Source organism: Papio anubis, chromosome 3 (genome assembly GCF_008728515.1).
Source record: "Papio anubis isolate 15944 chromosome 3, Panubis1.0, whole genome shotgun sequence".
Classification (NCBI taxonomy): domain Eukaryota; kingdom Metazoa; phylum Chordata; class Mammalia; order Primates; family Cercopithecidae; genus Papio; species Papio anubis.
The window spans coordinates 164,681,646-164,701,704 of record NC_044978.1 but is presented as its reverse complement, the minus strand read 5'-3'; the positions used below and the strand labels follow the sequence as shown (position 1 = coordinate 164,701,704).

The following is a 20,059-nucleotide window of genomic DNA, read 5'->3' as shown; positions in this document are numbered from 1 at the left end:
GTTAGCTGAATGTTCTTTTATGTGCCCAGGCAACAACATTTCTTTAGATATTTATCCACATTCTCTTTTATTGTTTTACTTCCATTGTGAAGAAAATGTAGCTGCTTTATACTGAGACGAAATTTTTAAATCCATTCAAAAGTGTGGAAGGACTCAAAGCAATCTTCACAATTCAAAAGTTCTATTGGGAGGTTTAAGACTTAGAGGAAAGTAAAGAAGTAGCCAACTCTGTGAAAGAATTTAAGTCTGTTCTAGGGAAAGAAGTTATCATAGTGCTATGGGTTTATTAGCTTTATTACTTACTGATCAATAAAAATAGGAGAAAAATAAGAAATTTTCTCAATTAAAAAAGTTTTCAGTGTATTAAAGCAGTATAAAAAATGAAACTGAAGATACACACTTTGCTGATCTTTTACTTCGTATTTTCAAATTTATCATGAATATTCATATGGATTGGAGAGGAGAGATAATATCAAATGGTATGAAAAATAAGCCATGATCTAGTATAAAACAGAAATAGCAAAGGAGATCTCCGGCTTAGATTTTGGGTTTCTAACACAGCATAAATTTTTGTCAAAGAACATGCAGACAATGTCAGAACAAAGCAAACATAATCACCATTATTTCATTTCATTTCTTCACATACAAGGACCTACTGCCAAACCATCTTCTCATTTTTACCATTGAATATTTCCTGGCTTTGACCATACTACAGGTGTTCATTCCCTTAGAATCTGAAGCCATCTGTCTTTGAACATACCGGCTGCTGACAACCCAAAGCTGGGTTCCTGTTGGTTTTGAAGAGTTTAGCAGCATTGGGGAGGGAGAGACCTCTTCAAGAAGAGCCAGAGAGTGGAGGAGATGAGACCAGCAGTTTGGGAGAAGACACTGTGTTAGGCACATATGCTAGCATGGTTTGGCCCTAGAATTAGCCAGAGGGTTGAAAAACAGAGTGAGAGTTTCATTACCCACCTATAGTTTGAGCCCGATTCCAAATCTTATAATTCCCTCTCCCTAAATTCTCCCAGCACACTTAACTACATGTTCAAAGGATTATATACAATGTAGATCAGCATCAAACATAATGACTTTGCCACCTTCCTACTGCTGATGCCAAGTCTTATCACCCACCTCTCTCTCCTTCCCATCTTGCAGTAGCACTAAAAAAAGGATATCAAAATAACAACTACTAAGGATTACTATTATCCTAAATTCTGGAGTATTGCATATGCATGTGAAGAAAATTACCTACTTTATATTGTATCTATATGATCTATGTGAAATCTTCTGAACTATCATAGATAATATTTTTGAAACTATTTCCATAGTAAGTTCCATCCTAAATCTTTCATTAATGTGAAGGTTCTTACTAGATATGAGCCCTTCCAGGGCAGAAGCCACAGTCTATGTTTTCATCATATTCCCAGGGCCTAGCACAGTGTCTTACTACATTCACTAAGCATTCATTTATTGAGTAAATTTTTTTTGTGAGGCTGAATATTGTACTTGTCAGTGATGGCAGAAACGGTGACAGAGATAGAAAAGGATTCTGCTTTCATGGAGCTTACATTCTAGCTTCCACAGTAGATGTTCAGACACACAATGAATGGTTTTTCTAATAAATGAATGGTTTAATAAACAAAAGAACACATGAATGAATAAATAAGTTTGTACATGGCAAAGATAATCTAAATTTGAATGCAGAGTTCTCTTTGATCTGGTTTCCACCAGTCCATCATCCAACTCATGAAATGGCCCAGTAGAATTAGAAATGTGTGTGGGGGTGGAGTGGGGTGGGGGTAGGAGGTAGATATATGCCTAATATTTCATTCTCAAGACTGATTGAAATGATAAGATCATTTCTAAGCATTGATACTATCAAACAGCAAATCACCCCAGTAATGTATTTATAAATCAGTATTTTCTAAAGAATGCTTTATAGAATCTAATTCTGCATATTGTTACTTGATGTTATGCCAAAACAGTTTTGTATGATGAAATAAGGTGGGGAACACTTAGTTAGGGAAGTTTCTTTTTTGGTAGGTCTTAGCAGAACTTTTAGCATGATAATAAGCAGTGCGGTTCCCTCGGATAATGTGTCGTCCAAACTTTAATAGAAAATTCATTTTTGAAAACAATTTAATAAAGCACACTTTGTTTAATATGGATATGAATAAAGGGAGCAGAAATTGCTGCTCTGCCTGGATTCCCTCTTCAGGACCAGTGCACTTGTTTTAGTCATTCAGACTGCTAGAATAAATAACCACAGATTGGCTTAAACAACAGATACTTACTTGTCATAATTCTGGAGGCTGGAAGTCCAAGATAAAGGTGTGGGAAGACTTGTTGTCTGGTGAGAGTCCCCTTCTTGCTTGCAGTTGACTATCTTCTCACTGTATCCTCACCTGGTAGAAAGAGGAAGAGAGAGCTCCCTGAAGTCGCTTTTCTAAGGATGTTCACCCTATTCATGAGGGTTTGACCCTCGTGACCTAATTACCTCCTCCAAACTCTACCTTCTAATATCACCATTGGGGTTAGGATTGTAACATATGAAATTTTGGGAGAACACATACATTCAATCCTTAACAGCATTCATCCTCTGCCCTTGACAATGTTGGTGGCTGCATGTTCATAGATGCACTCTCCTGGGCATTGCCCTCAGCTGCAGGGACCTGCCCCCTGGAGTTTGACCTGTGGGCAATGACAGGGTGATGAAAGGATAAAAGGCTCACTCACCCTTGTCTCAAATTGAGATAGAGCTTAAGGGGCATCCTAGCTCTAGAATTCCCTGTAGGATCAGATAAAGGCCCAGATGCATCCACATTGTAGGTCAGCTTCTGTCTCTGTGCCAACCTGTCTTCTCCACTTCCTTCTGGGTGTCTCTCTCCCAGGACATTCCCCAGTAAAATTTCTCTATGCAGTTCCCCATCACCAAGTCTGTTTATCTGAAATTTAATAAAGACAATGAACGTTATTCCAATTGATCTGCAAGGCTCAGGTGAACTTTGAGCCACTCACTTCGGTGCGACCAATAGTATGTTTTCGGAAACATTTGATTCATAGATTACTGAGTCTCAGTCAATGTTCCAAGTCATTGAGAAACCCTCATTATAAACACCTCTTTTTCTAAAAACCTGTCTCAAGTTTTTGGTCTATACAATTCATTTGCATGACCACCATGGGCAGCATGTGCCATCGTTTCTAACTTTTATTGGCATTACATTGTTATTTAAATTCAAAGTCAACTCTCTCAGGTACTCAAGCCATCAGTAACATAGTTTCAGACTCATTTTGCCTAACTTTAATGTTAAACCTCTTTATACTGTGTCTTACCCAAAAGGAGTAATGAATGTGTAAATAAGGAGGAAAACCAAATGCCATTCTCTTAATTTTAGTAATTGTGTTTTGATGAAATAGCTCTAGTATGAACTAAAGCTTTCTAAGAAAAACAGTCCTGACTTTAAGCACACTGGACTGTTATCATATACATTTACATACATACACACATATGCACAGTTGTGTACACGCAAGCATATTAAACAGCTGAAGGGAAGTAAGAGGTAGCCTCGTGAATCCCCTCAGTTTTATTGCTGAAGAAATTGAGGTCCATTGTGGAGGAGTGACTTATTTAAGGTCCAATAGAGAGTGGTAGAATGAAATCTGCATCTCCAACTTCCAAAATATAAACTTAAAATGTCAGCCTGTTATTCAGATGCATGTCGGTGGGGCTGGCAGGATGGTTATTAGCTTTACCCCATACCCAAAATTATTTAGCGGTAAAATCACAATAGAATTGTTTTACACAGCCACATGTCTCATTTGACTTTTAAAAAACTTGATTAAGCACACCTTTTTGGGGATGTAATACACGCATAAAGCTAAGGATACATGTAAACAGGACTGCATAAAAAGTACCTTTCAATCTCACCCCATACCAGTGAGCCTTATGATTGACTAAATCATTAGTAAGAGATTCAATCAGCCGTCCAGCAGTCTAAAAATCTACAATTCTAAAGAAAACATTTAATAATGGAAAGTGAACTGAAACAAAATGAAACACACATACACAGATTGGCCTCACTTGAACAATTTCATCAGAAAGTGGTTTTTATAAACATATTTTTCTGTGCTCATCTTTTTATAGATTCAATCAGCACTACCTCACAGAAATCACGCACAGAGATTCCATGGCAACAGCCACATTCTGCACAGACACACACACACACAAAATCAACATGCTTAAATAACTACAATTCACACCCACTTAAGTCTATTAGATTTGGATTTCAGATACAAAAATAGCTACAATCATTTTTTTGCCAATTAGGAGCAGCTCTGTTATTAATGTTTTCAGTAAATTTAAACCATGTGATAGTGGAAAATGAAAAAGCAAAACCCCAAAGGGAGGAATAAATAAACCCCAAAGGGAGGATCTAGCACTGGTCTAGATCCTCTCACTATCAGCTGATTCTTTTGGGTTCATTTTTCAAGTGAACTTCACCTCGACCATAAGCTACTTAAATAGAGCCCTTACTGGCAGTAAAACAGAATTGGTAGAACATGGGATCAGTACGCTTCCGTCTAAAAAAGTAAATGACTGTTTTAAAATTTCAATCTTTTTCTCTATTAAAATAATATGGCTTTGAAAACCAGTTTCAGAAGAAAATTTCTTGATTTGAGTAATTGTTCATGAGTCATGTTCCCAAGGTGACCTTGGTTTTACTTGTTGAGCACCTGAGGGACATGAATATAAAGAAAAGTTAAGGCTGGATCCATGTAAATAGAGTAAAAAATTGCAGGCACTATCTTAGGGACAAATGCTACAAGGAAAACCCAAATTACCTGTGGCGTATGGTGGTGTTTTGTCAAATTTTATAATGCTGACCAGTTACAATAGAACTACTCTCAGTTCTCATTCAAAATGGTGATTCCTGGCTCTCACTCCTGTTCCACAGAATTCGAATCTGTAGTGTTCTAGTGAAGAAGCCAGTGATTCTTTGGTAAAACACCAAAGGAGTGAGTCCAGACAGGAAGTACCTACCAAAAACTAGGAACTGACATGAACTCGTAAAGGAGTAAGATCTGGAAGTTCTCTAAGCCTGGTAGCAACATGTAACTGCTGTGGCTTTGTAATATAGTTTCTGGTAGGAAAATGGGATATAGTGGGCATGAAAATGCATCTTAAAGATTAAAGGCCATAGTCAGGCCCGGCGTGGTGGCTCACGCCTGTAATCCCAGCACTTTGGGAGAGCGAGGTGCAAGGATCACCTGAGCCCTGAAGGCTGAGGTTGCAATGAGCTGTGATCACGCCATTGCACTCCAGCCTGGGCAATAGAGTGAGACCGTGTCTCAGAAACAAAACAAAACAGAAAAAGGCAATAGTCAGGGAGTGGCAGCAAAGACGAGTTATCCAAGAGGCACTCAGGAGGCACAACTGTGCATCTACCTGAGAACACATTATCATCTGAATCAGAGTGTCTCATTAATAATAAACATAACAATGAAAGCAATGTCAATAATTACAATCCATTTTTATAACTCTTTGCCATTTGCAAAACTTAGTTTACAATGTCCATGGAAATGAGCATGGAAGGATTGAAGAGCAAAACCATAGAAAGTCAGGAGAGACCGTTTTATCTTCTTTTGCTGAACTTGACCATAAACTCCATGAGATCTTGGTCTCTGCCTTCTCAAAAAGTGACTGGTTTATACTAGAGTCTCAATCAATATTTTTTAAATGATTAATAAATGAATGAATAATACAGGACATAAAGAGGATGTAATTTGCAGAGAATGAGAGGAAAGCACTTTCTTAGATAGTACCTGACAGTATATTGTTCCCTGTCTAAATCAAGTAACTAAATAAAACCCAGTATATGACAGCAGTGAGAGAGGGAGAACATTCCCGCATGACTGCAAGAGGGTTTGATGACCATATTTTAGAAATTGAGAGCAGCAGCTATTGCAGTCGGCACGCTCACATAGAGTTGTTCAGCAATGAATAGGGAAAGAATTAGCAAGATTTGTGGAAATTCAGTTGCCAATCATTTAAATTTAAACACTGGGCACCTGCAGTCAGAGAGACTGCTATAAGGAAGTGATCAGTCCAATATCAGCTTATAGGACGCAGTCTAAAATACTAAAGAGTGGAGAAACATTTCCTTCAGTCACAGATGTCTGAGAATTTCACCAAGACTTTAACAGAGAGTGATTTATCTTCCACACCAGAATTACATTCTCATTAGACCTGTGATTAATGTAGTTTGGGGTGGGTATATGGAAGGCGTTTGTGTGTGAGAAATAGTGAGTTTCAATACCATTGGGCTAATCAATATTTGATCATTGTAAAAACTTACTCCTGGTGTTGTTGAAGCTAAATGTACAAATTCAGAGAGCTTCTGGGGCCTCCAGTATACAGAGCATGTGAATAGCTCTCTTTCCCCACTTCCTGCCACAGACACAACACACAGACACCCTAAAGGAAGATATTACTCACACCATTATCTTTTTTTTAATGTCAGAAGAACCCTGTAAAGTTAGTGTAGGCTTAAGTATTTTCATTTTATAAAAGAAGCAATTGAGATACAAAAATACAGAAAGTTCACAAAGTTAATAAAAGCTAGAGCAGAGATTTAATCCTAGGTCTTCTGACTCAAAGTCACTTTTTAAAAAATACAGAAATGAGTACTAGAATGAGATTAGCTATTTCAATATAGAATTATGTTTTTCCCCCAAATACAGTCTTTAAAATGTCATGCTATAATTTTATACCCATAGTTTGGCAGAGATTCACCACAAAAAGTTCAGATAAATTTCCATTTTATAATTCTGTGTAAAAAAAGGTGAAATCAGAAATGAATACAAACTATTTTAAGTTCAGATTCCATAAATTTTGATGAGTTAAGAAAAAAAAATACAGAAAAGGAAAAAAAGAATATTGAAAATTTTCATGTGGAACTTCTATTTGTGAAGGAAATTTATGTCAATAGAGAACTTAAAACTATTAATCTTTTTATTGAAGACACCTGGCAGAAATCACCTTAACCAAATGATCAAAGTTAACCTCAACTTTAAGGAGAGAAGTTAGCTTTAGATGTTCCTGGGAGGCTGCTAAGAAGGACATGGCATCACTTCTGTGAAATTCTGCTCAAATATGGGTAACCTGAATTTGATCGTGAAAAGACATCACACACCCACCCTACAAAATAACTGCTGTGTACTTTTCTAATGGTTCAAACCCATGAAAGAGAAAGAAAAGACATAGAAACTATTCCAAATTAAAAGAGACTAAGAAAATGTGATAACTAAATGCAACAAGTGATCTTGGTTGGCTCTTGAACCATTATAAAAAAGACATTAATGGGACCATTGATGGAATTTGAATATAGTATCTAAATTAAACAGTAGGATTATATCAATGTTAATTTCCTGATTTTTCTAAACATACTCTGTTAGGAATAGCATTTTCGGAAACTAGATGAAAGATATATAAACATTTATTATATTAATTTTACAACTTTAAGTCTAAAATTATCTCAAAAATCTTTAAAAATTAAATTTAAAAATTTAAATGGGTAGATTTCATATTGTGTTCTTCCTAGGATAATTTTTTTAAACAAAATTAAAATATGATCAATCCTAGTGCTGCAAAGGGTCTTACTGATAAAGCAATTAAATCTTGTAGCTGAGTATTGTAACTTGTCCAAGGTTGTAAAGACCTTGAATCTTGGTCACTGGACACTGATGTTCTTTCTTTAGTACTGCGTCCTACTTCATCCTCAATTCTCTAAAAACCTGAGGACACTGACATAAGCCTGCTCTTTACATTTCATGTCTTTTTCAGAGACAAGGGAGGATGATGTTGACAACAGATGTCGACCATGTAGATGAAACAGGTCAACGCTTTGCCCTGGAAAGCACTTGTTAACAGCAGCTCAAGGGAGAGTACCCAATGAAGCAATTATGTGTGGAGATATCTGAAGGCAAGCCCCTATTATTAATGGGAGATCAAAGATCACAATTTTAAAATCCATGATTAAAATACACAGAAAAAATTATAAACAAATAAGGTAAATGAGGGAATTACAGTGGAAGAATAGTAACCAAGGACTGTGACTTAAACCAGTGGTCTTTAAACATTTTTGTTCACCTATTCATTAAAAAGATTTTGGGGAAAACTTGCACATCTTTACGTTGACATCTAAAATGTTATCTTTGGCATGCAACTAATTGCAAAAGATATAATTTCTGGCAAATTCCAAATAATGATGCTTTTTAATTAAACTGTCAGGGAACTCTGTAATATCTCTCCAAAGCAATATGAACACAACAGCAAGATGAAAGTCATGATCATTTAACAGATAAAGGCATGCTCTTCTTTCCCAGTTGAAAAGTTCACATTATTTTTATTCATTTTAAACTAATATTTCCATCCTAATTCTCTTATAGAGTTTTATTCTAAGAGAATTTTTCGTGCATGAAAGCCTTTCATGATCACTGAATCATGCTTCAATGCCACCAAAATATGTGGGTAAATTGAAAAGTAAATTGTTTTTAAGCATCCAATGACAATAAGGCTCTAAATATTAGATATTTTTCTGGATAGAGTTACAATTATAAATATCAAAGGGTTTAATTTTTAAGAAAAACATAAATAATTACTCACACAAGAAGTAAGAATGTTATTGGTAATAATCTCTTAATTAAATGGATGTGGCTGGGGCTTTTTCGTGTACAGTTCACATATCCAAAGATGAAGACTACTCATTACCATTATCATCAATACTGTTATAATAATAAGACAAGGTTCAGCACTAATTCCATTCTTTGTTTTTATTTTTTTACAGATTTAAGCTTTGAGAAAAATCTGTTCACCTAAATCAATGAAAGAGAACAGAAAGAGTTTGATTTTAGCAGGTCATTTAATTCTTCAACTCCTTCTGTGTATTTGACAAAAATATCAATAGCAATCACTTTAAAATTATTTTTAATGACCTATATTAAACTATTTTTAAATATTTGAAATTTTTAATATTTGATATTTTAAAATATCAATTATTTGCAATGAACTATTTAGTTAGATAGTCCTTCAGTAATATTGAATTGAAAAGCACCTGTCTTGAAGAAGCAAATTTTTACCCAGATATGAAAGTCACCCCGTTTTCCACAATGCTACCAGCATTTCCACTTGCCCCTTGTCTGTGGATAGCATAATGTTTCCACCCCATTGTAACGCATCATGGAAATTATCTAGATGTTGAGACCCAGAAGTATTTGGAAAGTGGGAGAAAGCGTCTTATGAAGGGCAAGTGAGATTCCTCAAGACCAGGCTTACTGTCTTTAAGAGCAATTTTGGGGGATGAGGAAGAGGGGAAATTAAAAGTGGAAATTGAGGACCTTGAAATTGATTCCCTTCAAACTCCCATTTCTCAGATACCCCTTGGCAAATTTTGTGTATATCCAGAACTGTGCATTTGCCTGGGTCATCTTAGACTATTCTAGGCACAAACAATTTTCATGAAGACAGCACACAAAATGCAAGCTGCATGGAGGAAGATGTTTATGATGGTGTCACTGTATTAAATACGTGTCTTCAAATTATGAAACTACTTATCAAAGTGTCTTCAAAGGAAAACTAGTCCTTTGAGTTATTCCAAAAAAAGTGGTTTCCAATGGTACATTTGGAAAATATTGCATATGTCCCCTCTGGGAAGGATTACAATTCACATTAGCACACTTGAGTCTCTGAAAAGTCTTGCAGTCAGGAATACATTTTAACTTTATTTAACTCAGAGTTTCACAAATATATTTGCCCATGTACCTCTTTATTATTAACATCTTCCTGAACACACTTTCAGGGTTGCTGATACATAGTTTTATGAAATGGAAAGTTTATGTCAAATCCTGACAGTGACCAAACCTTTGATAGTCATCTAATAAATATTTGTTACCCAATTTATGGATCATATGTAAAGGGAATTAGGTTGACAAGAAACATAAAATAGAAATTGAGAAGCAGGAATTTTATCATAATGGAAATCTTTAAACAAACTCATTAAAAGTATCAAATGGAAGCTGGTATCATCCTGAAAATAAAAACCAAAGCTATCAACCAGGGAATCATCTCAAGCTCGCATCATTGCTTCCCCTCTGGGAGCCTTGGCTTTGAGGGAGGAGTACATCGTGTAAGAACTCTCAATGTGGTCATTGCAACCGGATCATAGAGGAGGAAGCCTTTAGGCCACCATGACAGATGCATAATCCAGTGACACAATGGTCATTGGGAGATCTTTTATTTGGATGGCGGAAATCATTGCTTTTTTTATTCATACAATGAGAATCTAAGGGTATAGCTGACACTTCTTTGTTGGTCACTTTGCAATAGGGAGACAGCAGAGGTAATGCGCCTCATAAATAACTCTGTCAGGTATGATGCAACAAAAAGAGAACTGCATAGGACACAGAAAAGCCTGATGCCATCTCTGTCTTTTCCATTTGCTAACTGGATAAACACAAATATTTCCCCAATTTCACTGAGCCCCGGTTTTCCCATTTGCCAAAACGTTACCAATTTAAACATACCAATGGATTATATGATCCCTTTTTTTTAACTGTGGAAGGGAAAACTGCCTGCTTTTATAGAGTGCTTCAACATTTTCTTGCCTTAGATGCAAGAAAATAATGTCCCAGTAAGTACTGTCTTTAACTGACTTAATTGCCTAACTGGTTCTGACACCTTCCTTCAGAATATAGCTTTTAAGTAAACAATCAGAATTCTTCGGAAGTAAAAAAATTGACCTTTTCAGCTTAAAAAGATCATAAGGACAAAAACAGAAGATATCCTGCATTAAAGAAACAAGGTCAACTTTTATAGTGTTTTACAGTCTGTTATATCTTTGAAGAAAAAGTGTCACAAATTCCAATGTTCATTATCACAAGTTTTTTCTGCCAAGTAGAAAGATTTTATAGGTTAAGAAAATTCATATTTTTAAATGTATGCATCTATTTGGGCATATTTAATTGCTTATATCAGAAAACTTACACAACTGGGAGAAAAATTTTAGTATTAGCAATGATGAACAATTATACAATGAAAATTAAGAGAGAAAGTATTCTTTTTATTCTCAGTGGATAAAGAATAAGTTTAATTAACACAGGGAATGTGTTTCTCCCCTACCTTTCTCTAACAGAGATGACAAGAGAAAGAAGACAAAATTAGGTCATTCCCTCTTGATGACTGTGCTGTAACAAGGGACAAAATGAGATAAGATTATTTTACAAGATAAACAAGTGCAATTTTTCTGTGATTACTTTATATTGCTATGTTTTTCCCTTCCCCATGTCTAAAGTTCTTTTTGTGTGATATTTGTAAATTGGACATGGAGGACTTACAGCAGTAAGGGTTTCATTTTTCAGTACGTGTTTGCATGAAGTCAAATGCCTTCACCTAATACATTCCGGGAGAAAGCTCTCCCTGTGTTGTGTTTTTTTGACACTATCTCAGATCATTTCAAAGTAGTATCCAGAGTCTCAGTGAATATTGTTTTTCATATAACTTTAAAACTCCACAGTCTGACGTTCAATAATAAGCACAGAATAAAATATCAACTATAAGAAGCATGTTGCCGAGAACTCGCAGCCTGCCTAAATTATGTTATTGAACATGACATGGAGGAGAAAAGATGCAGTGATTACCTGATGGATTCTGAGCCAGAAACAAGGTGTTCCCTAAGGATTCGTAAGTCCTATTCAAAGGAACAAACCAAAGGAAATGGTTGGTCACTGTGTTTTTCTTAAAGTGTCTCAAGTCTTCATCCAAATGAGAATAGGTCTTCATAAAGATAACAGTATAATGACAAAGAACACTGTCACGTAGCCAAACATGTCACATCATGTGCCTAGCAATAAGCAATGGCAAATTTATAGCAAGAATACCAAAAATATATTGTACCAAGAGTATGATACCATAACATTGTAGTACTATGTTAAAATTGCCAAATGTTTTTTTAAGTCAGAAGAGGTGAAATTTCAGTAGTGTCAAATGTTTCAATGTACTAACTGAGAAAAGCATTATGTATAAAATCAAGGATTTTCACATGCTTATTGTATCAATCAGTTTTCTTCAGAGAAACAGAACCAATAGGATATAAGGATATACAGAGATATATTATTTATTATAGCAATTAGCTCAGGTGATTATGGAGACCAAGTCCCACATTACGCCATCTGAAAACTGGAGAACCAGGAAAACTGGTGGTATATTTCAGTCTGAGTCAGAAAGCTTGAGAACCAGAGAGCCAATGGTGTAACTCCTAGTAGCATCTGAAGACCCAGGAACCTTGATATTCAATGTCCCAGGGAAACAGAAAATAGATTTCCTAGCTCAAGAAGCAAGAAAGAATGTGCCTTTACTCTACCTTTTTGTTCTATTGGGCCCTCAACAGAAGAGAAGATGCCTCCCACTGGTGGGTACACACCAGTCTTCTTCACTCAGTCCACTAACTCAAATGCTATCCCTTCTGGAAACTCCCTCATAGACACACCCAGAAATAATGTTTTACCAGCTATCTGGGCAACACTTACCCCAGTCAAGTTGACACATACAATTAACCATTATACTTATTTAGTGTTACTTCTAAGAGAACATGCACTGATTCTATATTATCATAGATTTAGAAACCAGTTCTTGTCCTTTTTTCTATTTTCAGGGATTAGTATAACTCCTACTTAACCTAATTTAAAACTTAGGCTCTGTTGTCTGATGAGCTGGACCTGAGTGCAAGCCTCACCTCTTACTGAGTGTGATCGAAGGCAAGTGACTGCCCTTCTCTACCTCCGTTTATTTTCACCTAAAAAATGCAGATAATAAAATTGCCTCCTTCTTAAGGTTGTTTTAAGGATGATGTAAGATGACGCTGATGATGTACACACATACACCTGGAGCTCTATCAACTCTTTGAATCAATGGAGGCTCTTTCATTCCTTGGTCCCCTCCATGTCCAGTCAGCCTCCTCCTGGTTGTTCTTTCTTACTCAGCCTGGACTTCAGGGTTGATCATCTGAAACACTGCCTCATTGGCACTCAGTGCCATTATTATATTATTATTGTCCCAGCAAAATCCCAGTGCTAGCTCGCTATTAAACTACACCCACATTCTTTGCTTCTAAGACTCTGCAGTTGAGTGTCGAATAAACTCACACAGTTATGCACATAGATGTGCAAAGTATTTCCTCACACATCACCTGAGATCTCAAACCTGTCCAATGACATTTCTTTGTATCCTTAGCCAATGCTTGTCTTCTTCAGCAACTATTTCAAATTATGTCTTCATTCTCTAGGGTTCTTATGATAGACTAATGCTTGTGGCCCCCTCCAATTCATAGGTAAAGACTTAGTGATGACATTAGGAGATGAAATCTTTGGGAAGTGATTAGGTCATGAAGGTGGAGCTCTCACTGATTGGATTAGAGCCCTTATAAAAGAGGCCCCAGAGAGCTCCCTCACCCCTTCTACCATGTAAGGACACAGTGATTAGATGGCCGTCTATGAACCAGGGAACAAATTCTCACCAGACACCAAATCTTCTAGGTTTTTGATTTTGGGCTTCCCGGCCTCCAAAACTGTGAAAAGTAAATTTCTGTTGCTTATAACCACCTAGTTATGGTATTTTTTTAGAGCAACCCAAACAAACCAAGACAGTTCTGTTGCCTTTTCCAAGAAGACTTTCCTGATGTCTCCACACCGTGAGGTGCTTTGAAAGCCAGCACCTCACAGTGTGCTTGATGCCATCATAGCTCATTATGATCAACTCAAAGATAACACTGCATAGATGATATTTGTTGCATGGATGAGTGAATAAATATTATTTCCACTCCACTAGCCCTATTGCATCATCATAATCTGTTCTGGAGTCTGTTCTTGTGCATCTGCTCATCTCCTGGCCCACAAACTTCTTGAGTCATAATTATATCTTATCCATCTCCATATCCCTAACACTGCCTCGAGAGTGCAAACTGGATGCTGAATCATCTTTTGTAATTGTATTTGTTGATCAGTAAATGAATTGAAATGTTGATTAAAACTAGCACTTCATTCATTCAGCAATTATTTATTAAATGTTGATTATGCACCTCTACTATGATGGTTACTGGTAATGCAAAAATTAAAAGACCCAGGTCTCTTCCTTATGAAGTGTGTTGACTAAGCAGGAGAGATATAAACATACATTTGCTATATGATATGATTATCACTCTTGGGGAAATATATACAAAGTACTGTAGAAATACAGAGGAAAAAGCACCTCAAGTGTTACAGTCAGGTAGAGAAAGTTCTCTAAAGATACAATATTTAAGCTAGTGCTTCAAGTATTTCTCTTTTTGTGATTACATGTTCACAAAACACACTTGAAAAGTTCTCACTGGTCTTCTGAATTAACTTACTCTATTAGCAGGGTTCTTTGTTTGCAAGTCAAAGGCAACCATTAACCAAGGAGAGAAAACAGACCTGTACTGGTTTAAGTGCCCCGTCCAGAAAAAGACAGAGCACCTCGATTGACAGTCTTTTATGGGAATTGTATGCACTGTGAGAGGAGAGTTCTTAAAGTAATATGGAGAGATGTTGTTATCAGAAAAAGGAAAATAGATGAGGGGAATACAGAGTAATTGATAGACAAACTCTCCAAGGTATGTTGACTGGTTTGGTTCTCAAGCCAACTATATTTCCTAATATATATTTTCTAAATGTGCTTCCTGCTTATGTGAATGTCGGATCTTTCAGTTGCAAATAAGAGAAACCTGACTCACAGTGGCTTCAACAGAGATGTATTTTTCTTACTAAACAAGAATTCTGGAAGGTGCTGGTCAAGGGCAGGTGCAATACCTACAGTGCATCTTAGGGCTGTTCACTAAAAGTGTGGTCGGAGGGCTGCTGATGTTAGTCTAAACTGGTCTGTGATGATGCTATGGATGTAATTGTGTCCTCCCAAAGTTTATATGTTGAAGCACTGACTCCCTGAAATGTGACTATTTGGAAATATGGCCTTTAAAGAGGTAATTATAGTTAAATGTCATCATAAGGGCAGGGCACTAATAAACATGACTAGTGTCCTTAAAAGCAGGAGTTGAACAATGAGAACACATGGATATAGGGAGGAGAACATCACACACCAGGGCCTGCCACGGTTGGGTGTCTAGGGGAAGGATAGCATTAGGAGAAACACCTAATGTAGAAGACGGGTTGATGGGTGCAGCAAACCACCATGGCACATGTATACCTATGTAACAAACCTGCATGTTCTGCACATGTAACCCAGAACATTAAAAAAAAAAAAAAAAAAAAAGAACAGGGAGAAGCACCAGGGACGTGCACACATGTAAGGACCCAGTAAGAAGGCGACCATCTGCAAACCAAGGGGAAAGGTCTCAGAAAAACCTCAACCTTCCAACTCCTTAGTCTTGGACTTTCAGCCTCCAGAACTATGAGAAATAAATTTCTATTGTTTAAGCCACACAGTCTACGGTAGTTTTTTATGGCTACCCGAGCAAACTAATACAGAAAAGACAAGCATAGAAAATTGGAGTAAGCATTTAGAAACTTGGAAAACAATTTGACAGAATTATTTTATGTCTTTTGAATCTAATAAAACAGAGGAACGTGTATTTTGAATGGATTTTTTATTTTTTATTTATTAATTTTTATGGTGTTCTAATCAGCCCACAATAGGTTGAATTTTTTTAGAGTTATCTTTAACCACTGATGGCATGAGAAGCACTGCCTCAGGGAATCCACACTCTTTCTGTATTTCTTCTGGCTTCTGTTTGTGTATGAGTAAGTTCATGGTCTCAAGATAGCTGCTATACCTCCAAGCATCATATCCTTATTCCAAGCAGAAAAAAAAATGGAGAAAAGTTAAAGGTGAAGGTAATTAGAGGTGCCCATTGAATCCATCTCTTTTAACCAAAAAAGCAAAAATTGGCCTGGCATGGTAGGTCACACCTGTAATCCCAGCACTTTGGGAGGTCAAGTTGAGAGGATTGCTTGAGTCCAGGAGTTCAACACCAGCCTGGGCAACATAGCGAGACCTTGTCTCTAGAAATAATTTTTAAAAATTAGCCAGATGTGGTAGCATGTACCAGTAGTTCCAGCTACTCATGAGGCTGAGGTGGGAGAATCACTTGAGCCTGCGAGGTCAAGACCAGCCTGGATAATACAGCAAGTCCTCATCTCTACAAACAATAAAAAAATAGCCAGAAGTGGTGGTGGGCCAGTAGTCCCAGTTACTTGGGAGGCTGAGGTGGGAGAATTGCTTGAGGGTTGGAGGCTGCAGTGAACTGTGATCACACCATTGCACTCCAACCTGGGCAACAGAACCAGACCCCATCTCAAATAATAATAATGATAATAATAATAATAATAAAGGCATATACTTTCTGGAAAGCTCATACTAGAGACTTCTGCTTCTGTTATGTCTTAGTCCATTTTTGCTGGTATAACAAAATGACACAGACTGAGTAATTTGTAGATAATAGAAATTTCTTTCTCACAGTTCCAGAGGCTGAGAAGTCTAAGATCAAGGTGCCAGCAGATTCAGTGTTTGGGGAGGTCTTGCCCTCTGCTTCCAGGATAGCATCTTGTTGCTGCATCCTCATGTGACAGAAGGGCACAAAGGGGTAAATGCACTCCCTCAATACCTTTTATCATGGCACTGATTCCAGTCATGAGAGAGAAGTCCTCATGACCCCAGGCCCCATCTCTTGATACCATCACCTTGGAGGTTAAATTCCAGTGTATGAATTTTGGAGGGAAACCAACGTTCAGGCCATAGTGATCTATTAGCCATAAGGGAGAAGGGAGATAGCAGTTGAGTAAGCTTAAATGCATAATAAACTGGTTTTACATCAATCTCTTAGAGCTTAGGTAGTATCAGTTTAGATCCTAGTTCTTTCTAAATATGTGATGATAGATAATGATAGATTATAGATAGATAGATAGATAGATAGATAGATAGATAGATAGATAGATAGATCGATCGATCACACTGCCCTATGGAAAATCTAGCAACATAGGGCTCAGCTGGGAGGTCATGCATGTAGCAACCAGTCAGCCTTTTGTTTTAATTCACTAAACCATCAATTACTCTGTCTGTTATATGTACACAAGGCAGTGTACTCGTGGGAGTGCTTTAACATAAATTGCCACATTTAACATAGGTAACTGTTTTAACAGCACCAGGGACAAATTCTAAGAAAATAAATGTAGGTCATTAATTAAAGAATAAACTTCCTGTAAATTTGTTTGAGTTCTTTGTAGGTTCTGGATATTAGCCCTTTGTCAGATGAGTAGATTGCAAAAATTGTCTCCCATTCTGTAGGTTGCCTGTTCACTCTGATGGTAGTTTCTTTTGCTGTGCAGAAGCTCTTTAGTTTAATGAGATCCCATTTGTCAATTTTGGCTTTTGCTGCTGTTGCTTTTGGTGTTTTAGACATGAAGTCTTTGCCCATGCCTATGTCCTGAATGGTACTACCTAGGTTTTCCTCTAGGGTTTTTATGGTATTAGGTCTAACATTTAAGTCTCTAATCCATCTTGAATTAATTTTCATATAAGGAGTAAGGAAAGGATCCAGTTTCAGCTTTCTACTTATGGCTAGCCAATTTTCCCAGCACCATTTATTAAATAGGGAATCCTTTCCCCATTTCTTGTTTCTCTCAGGTTTGTCAAAGATCAGATGGCTGTAGATGTGTGGTATTATTTCTGAGGACTCTGTTCTGTTCCATTGGTCTATATCTCTGTTTTGGTACCAGTACCATGCTGTTTTGGTTACTGTAGCCTTGTAGTATAGTTTGAAGTCAGGTAGCGTGATGCCTCCAGCTTTGTTCTTTTGACTTAGGATTGTCTTGGAGATGCGGGCTCTTTTTTGGTTCCATATGAACTTTAAAGCAGTTTTTTCCAATTCTGTGAAGAAACTCATTGGTAGCTTGATGGGGATGGCATTGAATCTATAAATTACCTTGGGCAGTATGGCCATTTTCACGATATTGATTCTTCCTACCCATGAGCATGGTATGTTCTTCCATTTGTTTGTGTCCTCTTTTATTTCACTGAGCAGTGGTTTGTAGTTCTCCTTGAAGAGGTCCTTTACATCCCTTGTAAGTTGGATTCCTAGGTATTTTATTCTCTTTGAAGCAATTGTGAATGGAAGTTCATTCATGATTTGGCTCTCTGTTTGTCTGTTACTGGTGTATACAAATGCTTGTGATTTTTGCACATTAATTTTGTATCCTGAGACTTTGCTGCAGAACTCAAACAAATTTACAAGAAAAAAACAAACAACCCCATCAAAAAGTGGGCAAAGGATATGAACAGACATTTCTCAAAAGAAGACATTCATACAGCCAACAGACACATGAAAAAATGCTCATCATCACTGGCCATCAGAGAAATGCAAATCAAAACCACAATGAGATACCATCTCACACCAGTTAGAATGGCAATCATTCAAAAGTCAGGAAACAACAGGTGCTGGAGAGGATGTGGAGAAATAGGAACACTTTTACACTGTTGGTGGGACTGTAAACTAGTTCAACCATTATGGAAAACAGTATGGCGATTCCTCAAGGATCTAGAACTAGATGTACCATATGACCCAGCCATCCCATTACTGGGTATATACCCAAAGGATTATAAATCATGCTGCTATAAAGACACATGCACACGTATGTTTATTGCGGCACTATTCACAATAGCAAAGACTTGGAATCAACCCAAATGTCCATCAGTGACAGACTGGATTAAGAAAATGTGGCACATATACACCATGGAATACTATGCAGCCATAAAAAAGGATGAGTTTGTGTCCTTTGTAGGGACATGGATGAAGCTGGAAACCATCATTGTTAGCAAACTATCACAAGAACAGAAAACCAAACACCGCATGTTCTCACTCATAGGTGGGAACTGAACAATGAGATCACTTGGACTTAGGAAGGGGAACATCACACACCGGGGCCTATCATGGGGAGGGGGGAGCGGGGAGGGATTGCATTGGGAGTTATACCTGATGTAAATGACGAGTTGATGGGTGCTGACGAGTTGATGGGTGCAGCACAGCAACATGGCACAAGTATACATATGTAACAAACCTGCACGTTATGCACATGTACCCTAGAACTTAAAGTATAATAATAATAAAAAATAAAAAAAAGAATAAACTTCCAATAACCACCCCATTCTAAGAGTCTTCATATAAATTGAGATTATTTGCTAACTAGGTATTTGTTTAGCACTTTCTATCTTTTAAAGTTTTGATCTGGAAATCCATTTTATATTATCGGTTCTATTTGAATGATAAAGGAACCATACACAATATTCGGGAACTAAACCAACATCAGACCTCCACACAACTGGTACTAGAAGTCAGATCTCCTGAATTACACGTCTCACCATTTTTTGACTTTTCATAATGAGATCAATCAGGATTCAAAAAGAGACCCATCGATGTCCCCAAAAATCTCTTTGCTCCAGCTCTGCTAGCCTCCCTGTTTCCTGCTCACAACTAAATCGTTACATCCCTGCAGGATATTTAAATGCTAAACTATTTCTAAGATGAATGTTTTCTCTTAAGGTAAGTACAATTTCTTGTGTGTGTTTTCATTCTTTCACTCATTTGAAAAAATTGGGACACAGCAAAAAATAAGACAAACAGGATTTGCTAGAAAGCCAACATTTACCTCAGTGATTAATAAAACACAATTGTGAAATTTTTACCAAAAAAATGTTAAGTGCCTTTTTGCCTAAGTTGAGATTTCTCTTTCTCAACCCTCTCTACTTTTTCACTAGCTATTATGTCACCTTCTTTCGCCATCAGACACTGTAATAAAAAGCCATCTCTGAGGACAGGAACAAGACTGTTCATGAAGACAACGTAGAGAAAAAGTGAGCAGACTGTGTCTATTTCAGAATCTCCCTACCAGCCATCCTGAGCCCAATGTGACAATATCTTGTTGCAAAGATCATGTAAAGTAAAAATTTATATTAAAATGTCCAACATTGACATGGCAGATG

The 20,059-nt window shown here is 37.0% G+C and overlaps 1 long non-coding RNA gene across 1 annotated transcript; it reads right to left on the bottom strand.

Moving 5' to 3' along the window:
• Positions 1-2,072: 2,072 nt before the first annotated feature.
• LOC103884263 lies at positions 2,073-11,242 on the bottom strand. The gene is made up of 3 exons (XR_002521970.2): positions 11,177-11,242; positions 2,737-2,945; positions 2,073-2,405 (listed from the first exon to the last, which is right to left on the bottom strand). It is a non-coding gene; the product is annotated as an uncharacterized LOC103884263 (long non-coding RNA).
• Positions 11,243-20,059: the final 8,817 nt, after the last annotated feature.